At 42.7% G+C, this 22,826-nt stretch overlaps 1 protein-coding gene across 5 annotated transcripts in view; it reads left to right on the top strand.

The window, feature by feature from the left end:
* Nucleotides 1-22,826, top strand: part of SLC25A22 (solute carrier family 25 member 22) — a 179,496-nt gene that overhangs the window by 52,063 nt on the left and 104,607 nt on the right. The window contains exon 1 of one of the 5 annotated variants that reach the window (XM_069223106.1): nucleotides 22,323-22,427. The exons of the other annotated variants lie outside the window; for them this stretch is intronic. The gene's annotated coding sequence lies outside the window, so the exon portion shown is untranslated. Of the gene's footprint in view, nucleotides 1-22,322; nucleotides 22,428-22,826 lie in introns of those variants that run through there. 5 annotated transcript variants of the gene reach the window in all.

Genomic DNA, 22,826 nt, shown 5'->3' with positions numbered 1-22,826 from the left:
TGGGTCAGGAGATGTGTCTACCTCTCCTTAGCTCTTTAAATTCAGTGTAGCAGCATCCAGTGGGAGAAAGAGAGAGACAATTACACATAGTTTCATGGTGTCACGCATGTAGAGTGCCTTATTTTCCCATAGTCTGGCGTTCCTGATCTCTACACAAAACAACACCCTCCTGTCAGAACAGCATTTCACAATGATCCTGGGCAGAGGTGAACAGGGATGTGCAATTTCACAATCGCCCAGGGATAGGTACAAGCAGAAACATGTTTCATTTCACAGCACGTCAGGGGCTGGATACCATTGATTGCATTTTGACAGTTCTTTGCATTAACGGATTCTTACAACTCTTTCTACAACCCTCCAAGTTTAGATTTTAACATATTATTTTAATATTAGGAGTATGCGACTAGCCACACAACACCACTTCTATTCTGGAATCTCCCTTCAGTCACAGAAATGCCAACCATTCCAGGTCATTCCTGTGTTTCTACATGTGCCTTTCTGTTGTAGGGTCTGTAAGGCACCTGGAAAATCAGATTACTCACTCAATATGTTCACTTGCAGCACTTTATTTTCACCACGTGAACATTTCCAAACATATAATTTAGCTTTCTCTTTTCATTTTTTAAGGTACAATTTACCTGTTTTTAACAAAAGGTTGCATGCAGATTTTTATATTTACGGGATTCACAACATTATCCATTGCTCTGTTAATGTTAATCACAAGTGTTTCTCTCAAAGGTGGTGAAATAAATTGAAACATCTGAATAATGTGCGGACATAATGGAGGCAGTAGAGTGCCACTGTCGCTAAGTGGGAATTTTGGCTACCAAGTGAGCAGAGATATTACAATCGCTTACACCAAGAAGCCTCACTTCCACCCCTCAAGCTCTATCGGGATTAGGGTGGAAGGTGTCATATTTATATCCATAAACACCCCCATGCTGTCCACAGTGCCTATTCATCCATTTGGCGTCTTGGAACACACCTAGTGCAAAAATGTACCAGGGAAAGGATGTTTTTAAGATCCATGACTGTTACATCTGTCCTCTTTTTAGCCTTCATCAGAGGAGCCAAATTCTGGCTTATAAATAACAAGAGTCTGAAGATACTAATTTCCTTTTGCCAGTTCTGTTATGGCCATTAATAGTGAGTCCTCTAGTGCCACCACTAAAATCCATAGGCTTTGTTTCCGTATGGTTCCTGCATTTGTGACCAAAGGCACCCGAAACCCTCTGCACATCTGCTTCACTTACAATGATTTGTTCCACTCCGAAGACTGCAAGGATGTGTTCATGTAAGGTTTTGGTGTAAACATTTGTCAACTCAACTCTTTCTGAGCCATAGGTGCAGAGATTTATGTGATTTTGGCCAAGAACACATCCCTGCTTGCATCTACTCTAAGATAGTACTCAAGTAGAAGGTAAAATCAAAGATGCGTGTGTCATTGTGCATGTTACTGATTTGTGCAACAAGAGTTTAAGGAAAATGCCTTACTAACTGCTGGTGCCCAAGTTATTTTTTTCGGCTCTGATATGGTGGAGAAGCTCATAAGTGCGCTGTGCAGATAAGAAGACCTTGGTCTCCAGACCTGCTCGCCATGAACACAAGCACCACTTCCTTGTGCACTGGGCTTTTTTAGGGATCTCCATACAAAAAACTATAGCTGTCCAGGGAGAGTTCATGTCACGACTTATGCACACGAAACAGATGCACACACACTGATCATCTTGGAACGGCTTACAAGATGGTCGCCATGTGCATGTATCGGGCACATGCATCATGATACGCTGGAAAGACATGGAGCGCCATTGCAAAGGAGCATTTGCATAATCAGAAGGTCAGCACTCACCTTCTAAAGGCAAGGCCTGTTAGCTCTACTAATGCTGGGTATAACCTGTATGGACCAAGAGTATAATGTTCTACCTGTCCCACTCCATAAGATCAGTATGCACTATTCTTGCATACATTCACCACCTTAAGTTAAAATAGCTATCAAATAGTAGCTACTGTATTCAACCCAAACGTTTGAACAGGTAATTATAAAAAGAAGCATTTGCGATGCAATGGGTCTCGCGTTTGCTCGAGTTAGAGCTATTAGCGTTGTAAATTCCTTGCCACGTAAATTGAAAATGAAAGGTAAAACAGGTAACATAAGCAAGTCAATTAAAAGAGCCACGGCCGCCGTGAGCGTGAAGGAGAGACAGAAAAAGAAGTTAACTCGCAGTCAAACATATCAGCAAACTTGCAATTATCCATTTATTAGGGTCGGTCACCAAGGCGGTAACAAAACTGCCCCAAGGCGGGACAAACATAAAGCATTTACCAATGTCATCAAAAGATTTTTGAAAGGCAAGCCCATGAACAAGTGAAAGTGATGGGCGTGAGGTGGGCATGGTTAAAAGCCCACATAGATACCAGCACATCAGAAAAGCTGCGCTTGTGCGCTGCTGTGCTAAACCTAAAATAAGACCTACGGCAGAGAGTTTGATGAATCTTTCCAGCTCTCCTAAAGACCTCTTCCATTGTTCTATATATGTGCTGCAGTGCACACTGGTGTAACCATTGTGCATGGATCATCTTATGCAGTTCCCTGTTTTGCCATTGTGGAACAGGACCAGGTAGCTTATCTTCAGTTGCCCATACTATTTGTTCTTCTGATCGCATTATTCATGTTTTTAAGTAGTCCCCATTACTTGTATGTCCGTCATCATTGTCCCAGTCTTCTCTTGTGAGATTAAAACCACCTTATTAGAGAAAAAACAAACGGGAGTGCTGAAACACATGCTCAACCAAACCTTTAGTTTATTAGGATTGGCATTCCCACCATCCTCCTGTTATTTTTCCTGACTCGTCTGTCTGAATTGTTATGCTCTTTGCTAGGCTAGAACTCCATCAGGGATTTCCTGGATTCTGTCTCTTTCTGGTTCAGGGGAAACCAGGGTTTGTATTATACAAATTTCCCCAGGGCTGAAACAGGCATTTGCATCTGCTTTGCATGCCCCCGGGGCACTTTGGTATTACATAAGGGGCTGCAGACGCTTGTGTGGCCCCTTTTGTAATACAGATAGCGCTGGTGCACATATAGCTTCAGCGCTATTATCAGCAGGCATTCCCACATCTGCATGAGGGCGTGACCCATACAAATGAGGGAATCACTTTGCCTCTGCACCGTACTGTATTACTGGTATGGGTGCAGAGGTAAATATGCCTTTAGAAGGCGGATTGACAGTGCACCACAAAAAGGTGGACACTTTCAGTGCACCTTCTAAATTCTGCTCTCTAGAGGGATGAAAGGGGGGTCCCATGCCCCCCCCAAACATCCACTTGTAGGTGGGTGCAGTCAGTCACTGCACCCGCCCGAAAGGGAATCTCTAATCCCTTTTAAAGTGCAGGTAGTTTTCCATCTGCACAGAGAAACATGGAACAGTTTTTAAACATCTGCCCCATATTTCTCTTGAATGTGCTGCCCTAGGGGCCGTGCATTCTTCCTGATGCGGCGCACTTTCCATGTTTGCATCTGGCGCACCTGCTTTAAGGTGTGCTGTGGTGCAAACACGGAATGTGCGTCCTATCTGTAATACAGATCCAGGAGTCCAGTAGTGCCAACAGGCATGCATGGTGTGAAGTTGATCTCTAGCCATAAACTGGTAAATATTTGAATTGTCCTGTGATTAAAATTGTTTACAGTTCCCCTGGGGGTATGTAGCGTCTTGTTCATTCACTTCCCAATTGCAGTGGAACTGGCATTGTTAATTTGCATGCGCAGTTGTAAGGAATCCCCACATATGCGCAAGTTTCAGAACATGCATGGTGGGTGAGGCTTTATCAGCGGTCCCCTGGGGCTGCTTATACTCCGAGTAATCGGTGTTTAAGTATGGCAATTAAAAAGGTAAAGGAGTTTATCAAGATTTGAGGCCGGATTCTTCAGACGTTCTTCTGGATCTGCCAGATGGGCAAACAGTCATTTAACAACTTGGTTGCTAAATCTTTTACGTGTTTTTTGGATGTTTGTAATAGCTTCACTTAAACCTTTAGACCTTTTTTCAACAAAAGGTATCCATGCAAAATACATGTTCTGCAAGAAAGTGTATGGTTTTCCCACAAAAGAATGACGTCAATTAAAGGTTTGTTGTGCTAGGACCACCATTGTCCCAGTTTTCAGGAACTAGCAGAGTTGTATCAAAAACCTATTTTTTAACTACAGTTTTTGCATTATTCTAGGAGGTAGTCCATTTTCCTAGTTTTGTGGTTTCACCCTGTTTGTGAAACCCAGGGATGAGCCCAGAAAGCTATTCATTTCTGAAAAGTTGACAAAATTCAGCTAGGTGTAATTTTTGTAGATCCCTCAAGGTTGTACCAAAGAGAAAACTGAAATAAAAATATTTAATGAAATTGAGTAGGAACAAACAGCCATTGTGATAACGTTTTCATCTGTAATTTTTTGTTATGATGGCTGATTTACAACAGCAATATACTGTAATGTCTTATAGATCCTTCTGGGTGCGGGGCTACATGGAGTTTGTAGGTTCTCCAGAAACATGCGATACCCAGAGCCAACAGTTTAATAGCAGTTCATAAAGATTTTTCATTGGGTTCCAAACATACAGCAAATCATATGGTTTAGTATAATGAATGAAAAATGGATATAAAGCATTGGCCGGCTTCTTCAAACTTTATCCGCTACTCAAGTACAGACTCATACTCGTTGGATTTAGCACCCTCAATAGTGCTAAGGTCAAAGGGCAAATCCTATTAATTATCAAAATATTATAACCTTGACTACTGGAGGGGATCCTTAAAACCTTGTCAAGGCACCAACCACTTTACAGTCCGTTCATATGCCTTTCACGTGCCACACACAATTCCATTCCTACTACCAGCCCTTGACTGAACACAACACACACATCTACAAACCTCCACCATTCAAGGGCCCACCACATTCATCTTCAACAGAACTGAAACTCCATTTACACAGCCAGTCACCCGATCATCAGCAAACCTGTGCACATATCCAGCCCTTTTTGATGAAGGTTGCTGGCCACTACAAGCTTTCCAACATCCCAACGAAAATAAATGTAGACTAACCTTTTACTACCTGTCTACCTTGAAGTTTTGTCTAATAGTGTATGCATGCCAAGTGAGCCTTTACTAAATTGTTCACTGGCAGAGTATGTGAGTTTAGCAGACTCTCTGTGCTTAATCCAATGTGTGGATATAAGTTAGAGGTGTTGCAGTATGCCCTTTGGCCCAGATTCCTTGGACTTTGTGAGCATATATGCCTTTGAAACTAAGATAAACATGCTTGGCCAGTCTGTCCTATGTTCCTCAAAGATCACTTCCAAAATTATTAAGGGCTTTAGGATTTGAAGCACAAGGTACTCTGTGACAATGTGGCGTATGTCACATTCACCGTTGTGTGCAATTCCTCGACTGTAGTACACTTCTCATACAGAGGACGGAAAATCGACCACATTTTCGTGAAGGATGAAAATGGCAAGTAGACGACAGGCAAGCCCAATGTGTTCCTATTTGCTAGAGTCAGTAAAGACTCAGTGCCTTAAATGTATACCATAAAAGTTCCTTTTTCAAGGAATATCCCCAGAGGTGTCCTTTGAAACAACAGTCAGGGTGGCATAGGGCAGGATTTTAGGGACAGTGGGTACAGTACTTCCTGGTCTCTCGACTGATTTTCCTTTTCTGGCACAAACTTGACATCTAATGTAAAGTTGGTGTTTCTTCTCTGTTGGAGGAAGAAGTTCACCCAATCAACCTTAAAACTTACTCGCACTAGGGAACAGCTAAGGTTAAAGCTTCTGATCATGCATGTCTACTCCTCCCATGTATTTGTTGTAGTCCAGAATGAAAGTAGGCATCTGGACTCCGGCCATCTGACTATGCAGTGAGCTGAGACCTAGCAAGTTGTTTTGTCTTGTATAATACTTAAAAGATACACTTGCCTGCAATCTTGGAATGTGAGGGGCAGCAGTTCCTTACAATTAAAGCACAACGCTGTCTTCCTACACGCGTCCTGTTGACAAGCTCCACTGGAAACCCTATTCGTTTACTCCTAATTGTACCACAGGCTGGTGTGGCCATAACAAACAACTCCCTGAATAGTATAATTCAAGTGCAAAAATGGTCTCGTTACAAGTGGTGCCCTTTGTTCAATAGGGGACTCACAAGATCCCGAACAATATTTCCACTGATAACTAATGACTCGGGCAGCCAGGTGGTGAAATGCCGGAGTCCTTCCATGTGTACGGGTAGACTGTAGGTATAGCAATTAGAGCGTTCACAAAGTATCTACATCTTGATACCATTTACTATTACTTTTGATATACTGCTTAAACAGCATTCGCTTTGTAGAACACCAACAGCTCATCCATAGCTCTGTTTTTCCCTGGTCTATAGATTTCTTTGAAAACATCCAGCAAAGCGGTCCAGCAAAGAAAGACCTTTAGGCTTGTAGAGTCTGGATTGTCTCTGGAAAGGGCTCTGATGTTATAAGTGAAATGCAGCCTGTGCTGTACAAGCAAAAAACAATATCTACTTATTTCAGCACAGAACAATGGCGTGCACAACACTGGGTCTCAAGACCAGAAAGAAGGCACTGCTGGCTTCTACATAATGCCCATCATGAGAGTAAGCCCCCCAGAGGTCCTCGATTCTTTAATACCGGGTGTAGTCCACCAGCCCACTCTTGAGTGAGGCTGAAGCCTGTCTCTGTGCTGCATAAGTTACTGTTTGGCATAGAGGTTTGTTGAACAAGCATCTTGCCGAGATCTATGAAGAGATTAATCAATTGGAGTGAATTTGTTAGAGTCCACAGCACAACCAGTAACTCAGTGAAAGGAGGTAGAGCAGGTAGGCATTCTGGATCAGCCCTAGCAGGTGCAAGTCTAAGGGGCTATGGGTAAGATCGAGGTGCTATTGCCAATGGGGCTTCCACTTCCGGTTTATTAGTCAAAAATCGAAACTCAGTGAACTTTGTCTTTTTATCATTAGACAAATCAAATTCCTTTGATAATTTCCCTCAGGCAGGAATCACTGCCAGAGTCCTCTTCGTCCTCCGCGTCCGATGTGGGGTCCGACTCCTAATCCTGCATCACTTCCATGTCTGAACTGGATTCCAGAGACCACCCAGTGCTGCAGCAGCACAATTGTTGTGTGTGCGGCCATATCTGAAAGTTGATAGCAAAACAAACTCAAAACGGAGAAAAGTGAAAAATACACACTGAAAAACTACGATAATGAAGCACGGATATTGTTTGAACAAAAATATCAGGCTTTTCTGAAACAGAAAAGAACACAAGACAGATTACATAAGTGAAATAAATACAGGTGAAGCAATGAAACAAAGTAAAAAATAACCCAATCCAACAGTTTAACCTATTTCCCAACTACGTAACCTTCAAAAAAAGCAACAATCAATATCATACAATAACAAAGGATTCTAATGAAACACATAACATTAACAGAACCTCAACAAACATTAAACACTATACAGGGATGTGGAATTCCTATTGCCCGACGCCCGGGACATCTGGTTTGGGGTCAAGGGCAACAAGTTTTTATGTTTACTTTGTCCTTGGGACAAGTAGGCCCAACCCCCTGCAGCACAAACCCTTTGGCTGCCTGTTTACAGAGAGTGGAACTCTCTGCAGTTGACAAATGTGTTTCCAAAAGATAATGCTGTTCGAACTTGTATTTATGGTTCATTATTTGAAAGCCTTCATTATTAGGGTGAGTGCTGTAAATAAATGTTTTAAGGTCACACTTCACTACTGACGTTGGTTCCAGTACAAAAAAAAAAAACGTGTACACACATGTTTGAAAAGTTTAGACTAAGAGGCTAAGAATAATTCTCCCAGAAAGCTCTCTGGTTTTATGCAAATGAAGTGTCATTTAATAAAATGTGTTGATGCATGCTAGTATTTCCCAAAAATATTTCTAATGGAAAATCAGTGTAACCATTTTCAACACGATTATGGGAAGCATGAAAATAAACAAACACTGACAAAGCCAACTGATCTGACATATTTTTATAAGTCTTTTAGTTTCATCAATGCGTGTCTTGTTTTGACATGGCTTTTGTAATACTTTATTGTTGTGGGAGCTACCAGGCCCTCAACATTGTAACAAACACTGGCAAAACCCCCCTAAAAGGTTTCTGAACTCTAAAAGCACACGTTGCCACCAGTGGCATAACAAAGGCCCCGCAGCCGCCCTCCAGTGGGCCCCTTCAGCACAGCACCTGCCCTGAGTGAGTCTGGAGAGGGGGCTCCTCCATGTTCTTTGCAAAGGGGCACCCTCCAGTTTCGTTACGTCACTGATTGCCACTGTAGTTCCCGACACTGAACAAAACTACTTTGTGTGGCAATATGCTCCTTGTGGAAGAGCAGAATACGATCACTCACAGTAAAGCCAGCCGAAAGAGAGAGAAATAGAAGTTTAATAAAAACAAAATGTCTTTTTTAACACCAGACCTAATTAGGGACCAAGACCCACATGTAGGTAGCTTTTTGCATGTCGCAAACAGCGACTTTCGCTGTTTGCGACGTGCAAAAAGCACACTGCGATGCACAAGCCCAGTTTTGCGATTCAGTAACCTGGTTACCGAATCACAAAACGGGTTTGCGACTCGCAATTAGTAAGGGGTGTTCCCTTCCTAATTGCGACTAGCAAGGGAAATGTAGGATTGTTTCGTGACCGCGAACGCGGGCGCAAACCAATCGCAGTTTGCACCCATTTCAAATGGGTGCTAACACTTTTGCAAAAGGGAAGGGATCCCCTTGGGACCCCTTCCCCATTGTGAATGTCCCTGCAAAAATTTTCTCAGAGCAGGCAGTGGTCCTGCGGACCACTGCCTGCTCTGAAAAAATGAAACGAAAACGTTTAATTTTTCATTTTTGTTATGCATCTCGTTTTCCTTTAAGGAAAACGGGCTGCATTACAAAAAAAAAAAAAAACTGCTTTATTGAAAAGCAGTCACAGACATGGTGGTCTGCTGTCTCCAGCAGGCCACCATTCGCTAAGGGGTCGCAAATTGCGACCCACCTCATGATTATTCATGAGGTGGGCATTTGCGAAGCCCTTGCGAATCACAGATGGTGTCAAGGACACCATCCTACATTCGGATTTGCGACTCGCAATTTGCAGGTCACAAATCTGAACCTACCTACATGTGGCCCCAAATTCTTAAAGAAAGTCACAAAAGTGCACCCATGGTATATGTCGTACCCCTGTAAAATATTTGTGAACTGTATTTTAGCATGGGTGAATACGATGTGTAGATTTGCTCATGTGAAAATCTATTGAGCATTTGCAAGTTCATTTTCCCTCCAGCCACTTTCTTCCCAACCCTGGAAGAAGTTCTAATTCTGCCACTGTCAGGAGTAAATGTCCAACCTTTCTTATTATGGGAAAATATTAGAGAGAAGCTGGTAAAAATCTTTAAAACATGCAGGTTAGTAGGTTTGCAGACTTAAAGGCATTCCAGCCCTGGAACTATTACTTTCTGCTTCCTCCAGCCCAAGTATGCAGATCTGCAGAAAGGTGGCAAAATAAGGAAATTGCTACAGTAGGGATTGAAACTGCAAGTATTCAAGCCCTACTATGGTAGTAGCCCTGGCATAATCAGAGAGGCTATTAATTGCGGCCATAATTTGTCGCCACACTACATGGCACCAAAGGGACAAGTAGATCTTTTTACAGGACAAGTAGATTTGAGAAGCAACCTGTCCCCTGGACAAGTAGATATTTTAATAAATTCCACACCCCTGCTATAGCGTGTAGAAACGTCATAAATATGAACAACAATCTAGACGTTTCAGCTAAGCTGCAGCAACTATTTCAAAAACTGTCTCTACAATCATCTCTTTTCACACAAAATGGTAAATCATTTGGCACGTACTCAACATTTACTCAGTGTAGTCTGCAGTGAGGCCAAAATTTGGATAAGTATTCCCAATCTATTTATGATAGTGTCCTACACAGTGAGAAACAACACTGGCTTAAGCCTCAACTAAGGAGCTCTCAAATTGTGCCCCATCATGCAAACCTGAGGCACATATTCACAGAAACCACAATACTTCGGTGGCATGAAACGGTAATGAAACAAGTGATTCAGAGAAAGCAAAAACATTTGTGGAATGGAGGTTGACGTGGAGCAAAACTGTTGAGCCCCATCATGAACACCCTCGAGCAGCCCCAATACTAAAGGCAATTCAGTTCACAATATTCACTATGTAGTATGATACAGAACTGAAACATTCCATTCGGAAAAAGCAAACACTTTTATGGAAAGCAGGACGACTTAAACGATGAACTGTTGAACCCCATTATGAACACTCATCAACAACCTGACCACTGCAGGCAACACACTTTACACTGTCCACTATGTATGGGACGTGTGGCAGGAAGCAGTACTGAAGCACATTAATTATATCAATCAATGCAATTACAAAAGAATGAAAGAGCATCTTTCAGACGGGGGGAAGACACCCACCTCTCTTCCAAAAACTCATAAAATGCAATGCATTTTTTATATTTCTGGAACAAAGGTGTGACTTCTTTTTACTTTTTTAATTGGTGTGGGCAAAGTCATGTATTATTTGACCTCCCCACAATGTGATCATGGAGAAGATTCTTGGTGTCTTGTGGAAGTGCCAGGCAATCACATCTCACTGTAATTGCCTGGCACTCTGCAGTCCAGGAGACGTTTGTTGGAAAGATGGGGATCTCAGCTTTCCAAGGATGCCTCCTTTTTGGCACAGTTTGCTGCAAGCTTGGAGAACCTCAGAGGAAGACCAAAAAGCAACTGATGTCATTACATAGTTTGCATCAGTATCAGGGCGATCACACCATCCTGGGCCAGCGTGGGAGAGTCTCTCGCTCTGACCAATAGATTTGATGTGACCTCCCTATCAGTAGTGCCCAGACGTGAGCACTCTTCAAGGGAAGGTAACACCAGCAGGGTTGGAGGAGTTGATAGCCACATATTTTCCTGTCTTCTTGAAGCGCTTCCAGATCTCCCTCACCCAAGAGATCAAGAGAGAACGAAGATGAGGAAGAAAGAATTAGAAAAGTGGAAACACTGGCAGCCTCTGAAAAGAAAAAGACAGATTAGCAGCAAGAGAGTCACAGAACAGGATGCTTTATGCTCAGCTCCACATGTCAATCAGCTGGGAAATAGATTTCAAAAGATACGCTTTTTGATCTTTTTGCCCATGCAAGAGAAAATGTGGATTCTTATAAAGCAAAAAATCCTGGAACGTTTGAAGAAACTCTCCTGTGGTAGTGCCAGAAGTCTTCTAATTTAGGAGTTACCATTCACCAACAGGTTTAGATCTGGTCCAGAATCCATTGAATTACCCTGATAGCTTTCATTTATCAAGATGTGGCATAGCTGTATTGATATGATCCATGTCAACTTAGTAGTGGCCAGAAGTGTTGAAAAATCCTCTATGGCAGATAAGAGTATTTTGAAGGATGCTACAGAGAAAGAGCTGGACTTTGCCCTGAAAAAAAGTATATTCAGGTTCACACTTGACAATATGTGCTAGTATTTCTGGAGTAAACATAGCACAGACCATAATTAACGGTTTCAAAACTCTGTTCAAAACACCTCTAGAAGAGAATGAGTGTTCAGAGCTACTTTAAAGAATGGAAATCTAGGTTGAGTTTTTACCTGACACATCATTTGTTCTACTATTAGTTTCAGCATTATCTAGTGGCGCGTCGATTGCAGCTCAGCGGAAACTGGTTTTGAAAGACTGGAATACCGACATTGCTCAGATCTGCAGCCCCTTGAATGCATTTTGAAGTAACTAAACTTTTTGGGCCAAAGTTAGATGATAAATTACATTGCATTTTCAATGAGGGAGAACATTCTTACTTTTTCAGGAAGGAACAAGGTAAATCCACTGTCTCTTCAAAGCAGAGGTTCTCTTTCAGACCACCATCAGGGAGACCACAATCTTCGAAACAATATTCCATGTTTTAAGGAATTTACTAGTCTGGTAAATTTTTGAAAAGACAAACCAGGGTCTGCTACAAAACAAACGTTGTCATGACTATTCAGTGTACCAAGCAGTCCGTGACTAAGGGTTTCAAGCTGGAGGTCAAAATTGCCACTGTCCGAAGAGTGGTGAAGATCTACTTCAGACACTTAGGTTTTGGACTTTGTTGGGAAGGGTTACATGATAGAAGTCCTTTCCCTTCTTCAGAATTCATGGAACGTAGCTGAGCCTTGGTTGAAAATCCCTTTCAGAAGAAGGTGTGTGTCCGTTTATGCAGAAGAATGCTGTCATTCCTTTACCAGAGACAAATCAAGGAACCATTTTCTATCCTGGTCTTCCTGATTCCCGAGATGACAGCGGTGTAAGATTCTACTAGACGTCAAAAGCGTGAACAAGTATGTGGTGAACATCCTTTTCACTAACGGAAACACTTCAATGTATTATCTCCTTAATTCCAAATGATTTGATGAATGCCTATATACACATGTCTATTGCAAACTGTCTTAGGAGTGTACAGTTCTGAAAGCAGGAAGGTCCTGTTAGTCCCTTATGACGATCAGTCATTGTTTTAGGTTCATAGACAGCATAGCTGTTTAGGAACAAGTGCCCTTTCCCACCAGTTTGGTGGCATGCTTCATCATCAGGCATATGCTCCTTGGTGGGCTGGTGCTGCAATGCCCTAGGGACCCCACAAAGGGGCTCTCTGCTGGAGATCTTTTGTTTGATTAGCTAAAGAGACTGTTTGTGTAGAGTCCATGTGAAATGTAGACTGGCTTTCAAGATGAGTTCGAATGGTCAGAATTAACTAAAGAGCCCTTAAAAAATGTGTTTTAGCAAAATTATTGTAGCAGAAGTCTTTTAGCAAACAGCTTGCACTGTCTGGGAGGTAAGATCAACAAATATTACTATTTCCATCTGATTAAATTAAGCATATTTAAGGAAATACACATGGCAAATTGGATGTTTATCGAGATTGGGTCAGCTTTAAGGGACTGAAAAGCAAGAGAAAACGCAAGAATATCAATAATGGCATTATTATTACTCATAAATAGTTCAGGTCCAAAAGTATGTTATAAAAGAACAATCACTCAAAACTTTATTTAACAATTAAAGTGTCAGGAAATCCGCAGTATTAAGACCCTGGCGGATGGGATAATCTGTCACAAACGTAACGGATAACCTGTCCGCCATAATACAAGTTCCATTATATCCTATGGAATCTCTAAAACGGTGGGTGGTTAATCCGTCATGTTTGTGTGGAGTATCCCTTAATTCTCTTAAAAGGGAACAGAGTATGATCAGAAAGAAATATCTTCAAGACCATGGGGGTTGCGTAGAAGAAATCTTCACCGTCAGACTGTTGTTCGAGATGGTTGTCCTTGTGATAGGCTAGAGGGCAGGAGAACCCTCAAGTTGGTGCCTCAACATTGTAAATGCTCTCTAAGGCACTGCTCAAGTTGGTTTTTGGCATGACTTCCAAGTAGCGCCTGACTTTCCGATCCTGTTTTGGCTCTGCAAGAATGTTACACACTGACAAGAATAGATCTCTTTTATCGTTGTTGTGCAGGGCTTTGGTCTGTTACCGTCAATGAAAGGAAGAAACATGTCTCTGCATGTGCCACAAAGTGTACTACAAGACAAAAGTCGAAATTTCACCCTTTTAGTCAGTTATCGCCAGTCCTTTTACTCCTCCTGCCCTATTGTATTTCTAGGAAGACATCATTTAGGGATCACGGGGTTTCAGCTGTGACCCCTAGACTGAAGCTTGTGACTTCTGGCTGGTTGCTTGAGACCCCGATCTTAAGGACAAAACTGTAATTCATTCATATTTCATTTATCGTCAACTGAGCTGGTACGCATAGCCTGCTCTTAATCAGCGCCTAGACACCCACATGGGGGACAAGTTCGCGCTCTGCAAATCCACCTTGCATTACATTACATTGGTCTCCTGCTCTGTAGCGCCGAATAAGTGTATCTCAGATTCTTCTTGTGTTTTTATTACTTTTCTTTCATGCTTCCTCAATTTTTCCTGGGAAACAATACTTTCTGCACAGCTCTGTCCCAGCATTTGTTAACGAAGTTATGGACCGTCTTAGGGAAAACCTGCTCTGTTTGCTGAGGTCGCATTGGAAAAAAAAAATATCTCGGGCAAGGGAAGGTTGTTGAGCCTGTCATGCCATCTATCTGTGATGACTTGAATTCACTGAGGTCATGTCACAACCCCTGTTCTTAGGCACAGACAGCAACACTGTGTATGCATCAGGGAGACTCATGGAAGGCTTGAGAACGAAAATGAAGTTGTAAACTTACAAATGTTTTGTTTTTCATCTGTTAATGACTGCCACTAAGAAACTACTGGGAAAAATATTATTGAATGTGCATTTTTTTACAATTTTTTCTATCCATTCAAAATTGTAAAATGAATGACATTCTTGAAGCTCCGAAAAATTTTGCAAACATGAAAGTTTCAGTACAAAAGGACAAGACTGTGTTGCAGGTAAAGAAAATACAAAAACAGATGTGGTACCTGCATGCTTATCTCAAAATAACACTAACGCCCACAATAAGAGTGGTAATTTAATTCGAATATAGTCTGTGATGGCACCATTGAAGTTATATGATCTGCTGGAAACCGCTCATTTCAACTGAAACTTGAGCTCAAATGTAATAACACTTTGCGCCAGGTTTGCTTTACTTTTGTAAAACCAACCTGGTGCAGAGTGTTGTGGTGGGATTTACTTTCCAACTCAACTCATGATTTGCGTTGGAAAGTTGCCCAACGCAAGGCAAAATGACTCTGTGTGCTGCTTTGCGCTTCTTTACGTCTAGGAAACATATCATAAGTGGCACATGTTTCTGTTTTTATACTAGAATGTCTCCCTTCCAATACACAAAATATGCCTGGGTGATTCACACACCCCTGCCCTGTGCTGCAGGGGCCTGTATATTAGTGCATGACAACCTCAAGTCAGGCAGCGCAGGGAGAGGGGAAATCAGCAGCACATCTCAGTAGATATGGCGCTGTCCTGCTCTTTCATGCAAGACAGCACACAACATTGGTCGCTGCGTTGTGTTCCTTGAAATATTAGTAAAACTGCCTCTTAGTGTTTGCTAAGTTTTTCACAGTTTCAGGGACATCAGTAATTTTACAATTTTAACTGAATAGAAGAATGCACAATAAATATCTTGTTTTTTTGTTCATTACTGTTCTAGTTTTGACTTAGTCATTGACCTGGGTCAATGGTCATATATCACATCACTTCCTGTGATGTTGTCCGGGTCGAGGGTCATGCGATGTCCTTTCCACTACCCCTGGCATTTTGGTGAATCGAAGTCCATGACTTCTAGCATTTTGTTATTGCAGAACGGGGATGTACAGTACATCATTTCTGCACTTCTCACTATGACCTTTGATGCCGTCCACAACCGATTGCTTTGTCACACTTCACCACGCAGTGGATCATGATGGGATTCAGGTAGCTGATGATAAGTGATCAAGTTTTGGACGCATGGCTTTGGGGTGAAGGAATTTGCTAGATCATGTCTCAAACATATATCTCACAGTGAAGTATCATTAGTCTTTTGAGGTAGAGATCGACAGTGTTTGCTCCAGATTAAAAGTAGGTTTTACTCACTTGGTACCTGTTTCTCTAACTTTTTTTCTGCAAGAAATCTAATGTCTTACTCATCCTTACCATTTTTCCAAATCCCTTTGTCCAGGTTAAGTCGGTAAGGCTGATTTACAATAATCTGTTGTGTTCCATGTGAGAACACCTTTGGAGGAACTCTCCCCTCTCTGTTTGTTTCATATTCCTTGATTCGCTTTAAAGCGTAATCTTGGCAACATTCTTTCAACTCTGTTTTTCCATTGCAACTCCACTTACTTGTGCTTTTGAGCCCCATCAGGTGAATATGTCAGAGGAGTTGACATTGTCAGATTGAATTGCTCCCCATATTCTGTTCTCATGTAGTATTCGATAGAAAACTGCCTAGTGAGTAAAGAATAATAAAAAGGATGCCAGAACTCGTACATGAGTCTGTATCTTTAAACGTGTACTTGAAAAAACTGTTAATTGAAATCAGCTTGTTTATAAACATTATGTTTGAATCTGAATGGCTTGTGTCCTTTTTTTGGCCTCCACTAAAGTATGCAATTGTTGTACTTTGTAGGGCAAGCCATAGTTTACCTCCTCTATTTCTGTCCTCCTTTTATTTTTTTCCTCATATCACTGAGAAAGCATTTACTTTTGGTACTGACCCAGTTGAAACCAACCACAATCCTGGTGCCAATGGTTTCCACGGCCATAGGGACGAGCTACAAAGACCCAAAACACCCAGGTGTAAACAAAGGACTGTTTGATATTACTTGTCTATCTTTACTTGCCATCTCAAGAAACCATCCCAGACAGTGGAGGCTCCTCTAGTTTCATCTTCAATGTCCAGTTTACAGCGCTAGTGGACAGCCTTTAACCTTGTCTCCATGGGGGTTGAGGTATGGGATTGAGCCAGTTCTTGCGGATTTCCCTTCTCGCAAGAAGCAACAGATAGAACAGGATGGACAGCTGTGCAACATCCAGGGAATTGTATGTTGTGATGTCTAACCTAAATAGGACTAGAATGGGATTAAACACAATTGTGACTCCAAGAATCCCTGCTAGAGCCTTGCTCACATAATCCCAAAACATCGAAAACAACCCACAAGAGAAGAACATATGTTTGTCATTTACCTTGTGATAGCCACATCTTCTGCATTCCGGATCCTGATTTTTGCAAATTTTGCAGTCTTTTGAGGCGTCCAGAAGATTTTATTAATCATAAAAAGTGATTCCTTTTTAATTTGACTGGTCTGACAACTTTGTATGTAAGCTTGAGGTATACATGACACAAATGTTGCAGATCCTGGCATCAGCCTTCTCAGATCGAGTCTGAAATCCACTTTCCCTGCATGTCAACATCCAGTACCATATGGAGGCCTCTTTTTTAATAGTCCGTGTATCCTGTAACCTACTCTTGTTCTCCCAAGGGCCTCTAATCTCTTGCTTCTCGCTCGTACACATGAGATCAATTGCATATATTTAAATCTTTCAAACAGTCCCTTGGTAAAACTCATCAATGTCTCCGAAGGTACCAGACCCTGGACGGTAAGGCGACCCCCCCGCATTGTGATGCCAACACCCCCCAAAGGGAGACTCAAGCTAACTTGTGCCCCGGAGTACCAAATAAGGGAAAAATCTGAGTAGTATTTAATGCGCAGTGCGTTCCCGATTTTATACCAAAGCCTAATAGCTGCATTTAGAACCTTCAGTCTAACATTTTTAAAGTATTTTGGAGCCCCAAACTTGTACAGCAGGCCAGGTTCCCCAGATCCTTAGCCACAGCCATAAGCAGCTAATCCATGGTGAACTATCTAGAGTCCCTAACAGCATTCTGTAGTTCTTAAATTGAAAGGCATCACAATACTTCCCCAGATTGGGTAACGTCAGGCCTCCTTTCTTCAATCTATGCCGCAGTTTCTTCCAGGCCAATTTAAGTGCCCAAGAAGCCCATATAAAATGTGTTATTTTCGCCTGGATCTTTGCAATGATTGATTCAGGGAAGGGAGGCGAAATACAGTTGAAAAGGTATGTTAACTTAGTTTAGATACCAATTTTTATCGGATTAACCTGCTTGTATATGGTTAGCGGCAGGTTCCTCAATTTAGTGAGCAACCTGTCAATTTTTCTAGCAACCCCGCCCAAATTATGAGCTGGAATTGCCTCTTATTCATGGACGATATATATGCCCAAATATCTGAATTCTGACTTCGCTGGTCAGGTATATTCCAACACATAATACCCGATTTACCTTAATTGATGGAAAATCTGGCGAAGTACACAAAGTCGTCTTCTAGTTTCTCCATTGTACAAATTGTCCTATCTGGGTCTGCCGTAGAGATAATCAGATCATCGGCTTATAGGTCTATCTTTGTGCCAAACCCCTATGATGCAAATGGAATTACTTGCTGATCTTCCCTAAGCATTTGGGGAAATTGCTCCATATAGCTATTAAAAAGGAAAGAGGAGAGGGGCCAACCCTGCCTGGTACCTCTGTAAATAATAAGGCTCCTAGTCGGGGGCTCATTGAGTAGGATTTCAGCTGATGTACCTCTGTATAGCCTTTGCAGTGTGGAGTTAAAATTCGGACTGAAATGAAGCACCTTCAGCACCTCCCACAAATACTCCCAACAGATTCTTTCAAAGACTTTGGCTACAGCCAGTGGAGCAAAGTAAGCAGTAGCAAGATCGATTGTACCTATGAGCTGTTAGGTGAGCTCATGGATCTGCTGTTTGGGGACAAAACCCTTCTGGTCTGGATGGATTAATTGGGGAGCCAGGAGAGCCATCCTGCTTGTGACGATACTGGTAAGCACCTTGTAATCAGTGTTTAATAATGAAATTGGCCGATATGAATCCTCCTTCTTAGGATCCATAGCCAGTTTCAATAGTAATGCCAAAGTGGCTTCCTTCCAAGATTCGGGAATATGTGCCGCTCCTTTCCCCAAATGAATAGAAGTAAATAACTTTTCCCATATTGGAGAAATCACCTCCTTTAGTGTTTTAAAAAGCTCGGAGGCAGTGGCATCCCGGTCCACTGACTTCCAATTTTTTAGCATGTTTCAGATGTTCCTGAGTTTCTGCCTCAGTGAACCTAGCTGCCAAGACATTCTGCCCCTCACCTGTGAGCCCGGGAAGTTCCCTATCTCTCAGCCATCCCCTAAGCTTCTCCAAGTCCGGCTTAACCTCCTCTTTTTATAAAGAGGAAGAAATAAGGCGAGTAAATGGTCCTCCGTTTCATCCACCCTCTGTCTTCGCCTAGACCTAAGCCCATTAACGTTCAATGTAAGGAATCTTAATTCTCTACACATCCCCTCAAATCAGACCATTGACCCCAAATCTTTACCCGCAGCTCCTCTCACACTGGTACTGTCTCCAGGGCTTGTTACCATTGGTTGCGCTGAAAGACAGTGATCATGAGGACTGAGATTTTTTTATTTTAGTTTTTCTCCTGCTCCTCCCCAACCAGTGCCCAACCCCTACCCCCACCCTGGGTAACCCTCCCAATACTACTTGGCATTATTGAATGCCCTATGGACACTGTAATGGAAACAAAAGGGGAAAAAAGAATGTTTTATTGTGCTCCCATCTACCCCCTGCCCCCCACCCCGAAGGTCTCCTGCCACATTAGGGCCACACTGTAGCACAATATATTTCTGTAGCCCAGATCTTTCTCAGTGGCAAGAACTTTACTTAATGGACTCAATCAATACGTCTACATCCTACACGCTTCGATAATTGACTTAAAACCTGCAGGAGTTTTGGATGGCCATCAGGTTAGTCTCAGAAATTGCAAACCTGTTCTTCATCTCAGTCCTGAGCCCCAACAAGATTGCAGCTATTGATCCCTCAGGTTGCCTGGTACCATCAGATTCACCAATCTCAGCATCACCCAGTGGGAGGGGTAGAGTTTCTTAGTTGCTCACAAACCCACAACCTTGGGTGGTTGTCATACAAGAATGAATATTCTGTTTTTCCTGTTTCTTTTCACAAGTTCTCCTTTTCAATAAAGGATTACCCCATTTCTTCTGCTTTTTACCTTTTCTGCCAATCCTACATCCTCTGCGGTTTCCTCTTGTTTGCAATTGCCACTCCCCTAGTTACTGCCCTGTAATGTCCTGATGGTGTACTGCTGAGTCTTTTCTGTCCTAAAAAGTACCCTGTATTTTCATTCATGCTTTTAACATTAATTTTTTATCACTTGGTTACTATTTTTAAATTAATGTTTATTCAAGATATTTGCTTTCAAATACATACAGATTTTCATAGTGCTTCTTTTTATGCATCAGAGTTTTGTTTCTAGAAGTCTTTTCCACATTCCTGTTCTCAATTTGAGAAAATTATTACTCTGCAAAATTATTTTTAATACAGCGATCTTCTGTAAATGTTATTTAGGAAAAAATACACCTTTTGAGCATGGCTGATTCTAACAAAGAGCAAGTGCTGTTGTGTCATCCTCCAGCCTTTAGGTTTTCATAACAGACAGAGGCAGCCTCTTTTTCTCAGCATACCTTTCACATATTGTGCAACACCAAGAGTACCTGTCTAATGTGAAATCCACCATTGCCAACATATTCACCTCCCTAAAAACTACTACTTATGAAGATGACGTCTCTCTCTGGGGATGCTCTCTCGCCCCTTCTCGCCATCGGCCGTGCATCCCTTTCTCAAGACATCTTCGCAGAAACTCTCAGGCCAGATCCTCCCACTAATGAAGAAACCTACACTAGACCTTGAAGACCTCACCAGCTATCAGCAAGATCATTGAAAACACAGTCTGTGTTCAACAGCAAGATCAGACCAATGCTAGTCATCTCCTGCACAACTAGTAGTGTAGCTTCAAATCACGGTGCAGCATGGAGACTTCTACCTTACGTATCGTAGAAGATTTCTTCCTGACCACAGATGATGACCCCTACTTCCTGATATTGCCTGACTTCTCAGCTGCCTTCAACACATTTGACCTTCTCGCCCTTATTCACACCCAAGAGTCTTGAACAGGATTCACAGGCAATCCCTTCCACTGTTTCTTCCTTTCCAAACAACAGCAGTTAATTCACATGGGCACCTTCAAGTTCCAAACGATTCTTAACACCGGCTCAGTTCACCAGGGTTCCATACTGTCCCCTATAATCTTCAGCCTCTACATGGAGCTGCTTGCTGGGCTTCTCACATATAATAGCATCAAGACTCACCTGAAACACAACTGTAGGTGGAGGTTTCCTGAGCTTTGAACATACGATGCCTAAAACACTATCCAATGCTGTATGTTCAGCACCTACCTGAAGCTCATCCCAGCCAAGACATAATTCCTGTTATTTACCAAAAACAGCAAGCAAGAAAAAGTGTAAACCTAGCTCAGTGACATGAACTTTGATGGATTTGAGCCCCAGCTTTCAAGGAATGCTATATCCCTTGGATTAACCTTGGGCACCAACCTCACCCTCCGGGAACACAGTACTAAAAAGAGTAAGATGGCCTGATAACTTTTTCTTCTAAGGAAATTGATATGGTTTATCCCTAAGAACGACTTCAGAACTGTTGTTCAAACCCTTGTAGTGTTCTCTGGATGGTGGCAATATCCTACTCCATGACCTCCAAAACTGACACCCATAACGCCTGCATGTCTCATCCAGAGGCTGAAGAAATACTATTAAATCACCCTCTTCCTGGTGGAGTTCCATTGGCTCTTGCCGACCTGCACCATCTTCAAAAACAGCTGCATCATTTACAAAGCTATAATGGCCAGTACCCCTGCTTATCCTGCATCTCTGCTAGTTCTTGGCACACCCTCAGCCAGGACATCATCAGACTGCTCACTAAAAAGTGTAAACTGAGGAAAAATATAAGGCAGCAGATCTTTTTCGTCTGTGACCCAAGATCTGGAACAATATTCCTGTGTCCATCAGGCCCGCCCAACACTACTCCAATTTAGCAAAGAGTTGAAGGCGCTGTGCTAACCTCTTTGAAGAACACTACATTACAATGCATGACATCCCTCTTAGGTGACATTGGCCTTTCCTGATACCCCTGGAACGGAGAGAGCTCTGCCATCAGAAGCAGAAGCAGGTCACCGAATGTAGTTCACTAATTGGTTCACTGGCTGCTGTAGTCCTGCTAGTTTGACTGGAGTCCTTCTAAAGGCTTTCATCGTTGCCCTCTGGAAAACCAGGGAAGTCTTCCCTTTCCCCCAGATCTCCCGATTGGGCATTCATACCGCTGTAATCTCAGGACTGGGTATCCAGTGCCAGATGGTCTTAGGTCTGACTCTAGCCGAACGGAGCTTTCATTAAGAATTGTGCTTGTTTGGAGATGGTGGCAGAAAAAGCCCAAAGAAATGGGTGAGCATGAAACACCCAATAAGGGCGGGTATTCTAAAGGAGCTCGTTTGTGAGTGGTTACATTTTTGGGGCATTGTTCACGATATAAGCGCTGTAGAAATAGTCCCTCACTGTTTCGATTTTAGAAGCACGTTTGCAGCAAGCACACCTGCACTATCAGCTGTCTTACTGGCCGCGCATCAAGTAATGTAGTTAGGAGAAAATCCTTTTCCTCTCTCCTGTGTCCCAGCTGGACTCTGTCCTAGCCCTCGGCACGTCACTAAGAAGCGGTGTTTGCAGAGGACGCAATCACCCGGTGCCTGGAAGGAGCGGGCGGCGATTCAGCGATAAGCCGCTGCCTGCACGCGCTTTTAAGTCGAAGGGTTGCAAAGGTTAGTGGGCAGGCCAGGTACGAGGGTTAAGGCTGCGCCATTGCTGTGTCCTCGATAGCAGGCCTCCCGACAGTAGGTGCCGGTTCATCTGGGGTGGTGGAGGTGAGTCCACTGCTTGTCCTGGGGCAGAGCGCGTGTTTGCCGCCGTTGGAGGGGGTGGGTTCCTGTGTGTGACTCTCCGCCTTGTCTGTGAGTCTTCGTGTGTGCATGACTTCTGGCGGCCCGTTATGGGACGTTTTTATGTGCGCAATGGTGGCAAAACATTTGTAGAGTCGGACTTGGTATATTATGTCCTGTGCAGTGAGCGCCCCTTACTAAATTCCCTAGCCCACCTATATACGCCCTGCAACTTTTATTTGCTTCTGAGGGGCCTTCGACGCCTGCTGTTACTTTGCGTGTATTGTTTGTATGCTTTAAATCCCAGCGTATGACTTTGTGCGCCGCTGTCTTTTTGGTTCCTCACTTTCCTCAGTAGGTGCGTGGGCACCTAGATGATCTTTT

Source organism: Pleurodeles waltl, chromosome 3_1, assembly GCF_031143425.1.
Source record: "Pleurodeles waltl isolate 20211129_DDA chromosome 3_1, aPleWal1.hap1.20221129, whole genome shotgun sequence".
Taxonomy (NCBI): Eukaryota; Metazoa; Chordata; class Amphibia; order Caudata; family Salamandridae; genus Pleurodeles; species Pleurodeles waltl.
The sequence above is the reverse complement of the archived record's forward strand: the minus strand, read 5'-3'. Positions and strand labels throughout refer to the sequence as shown.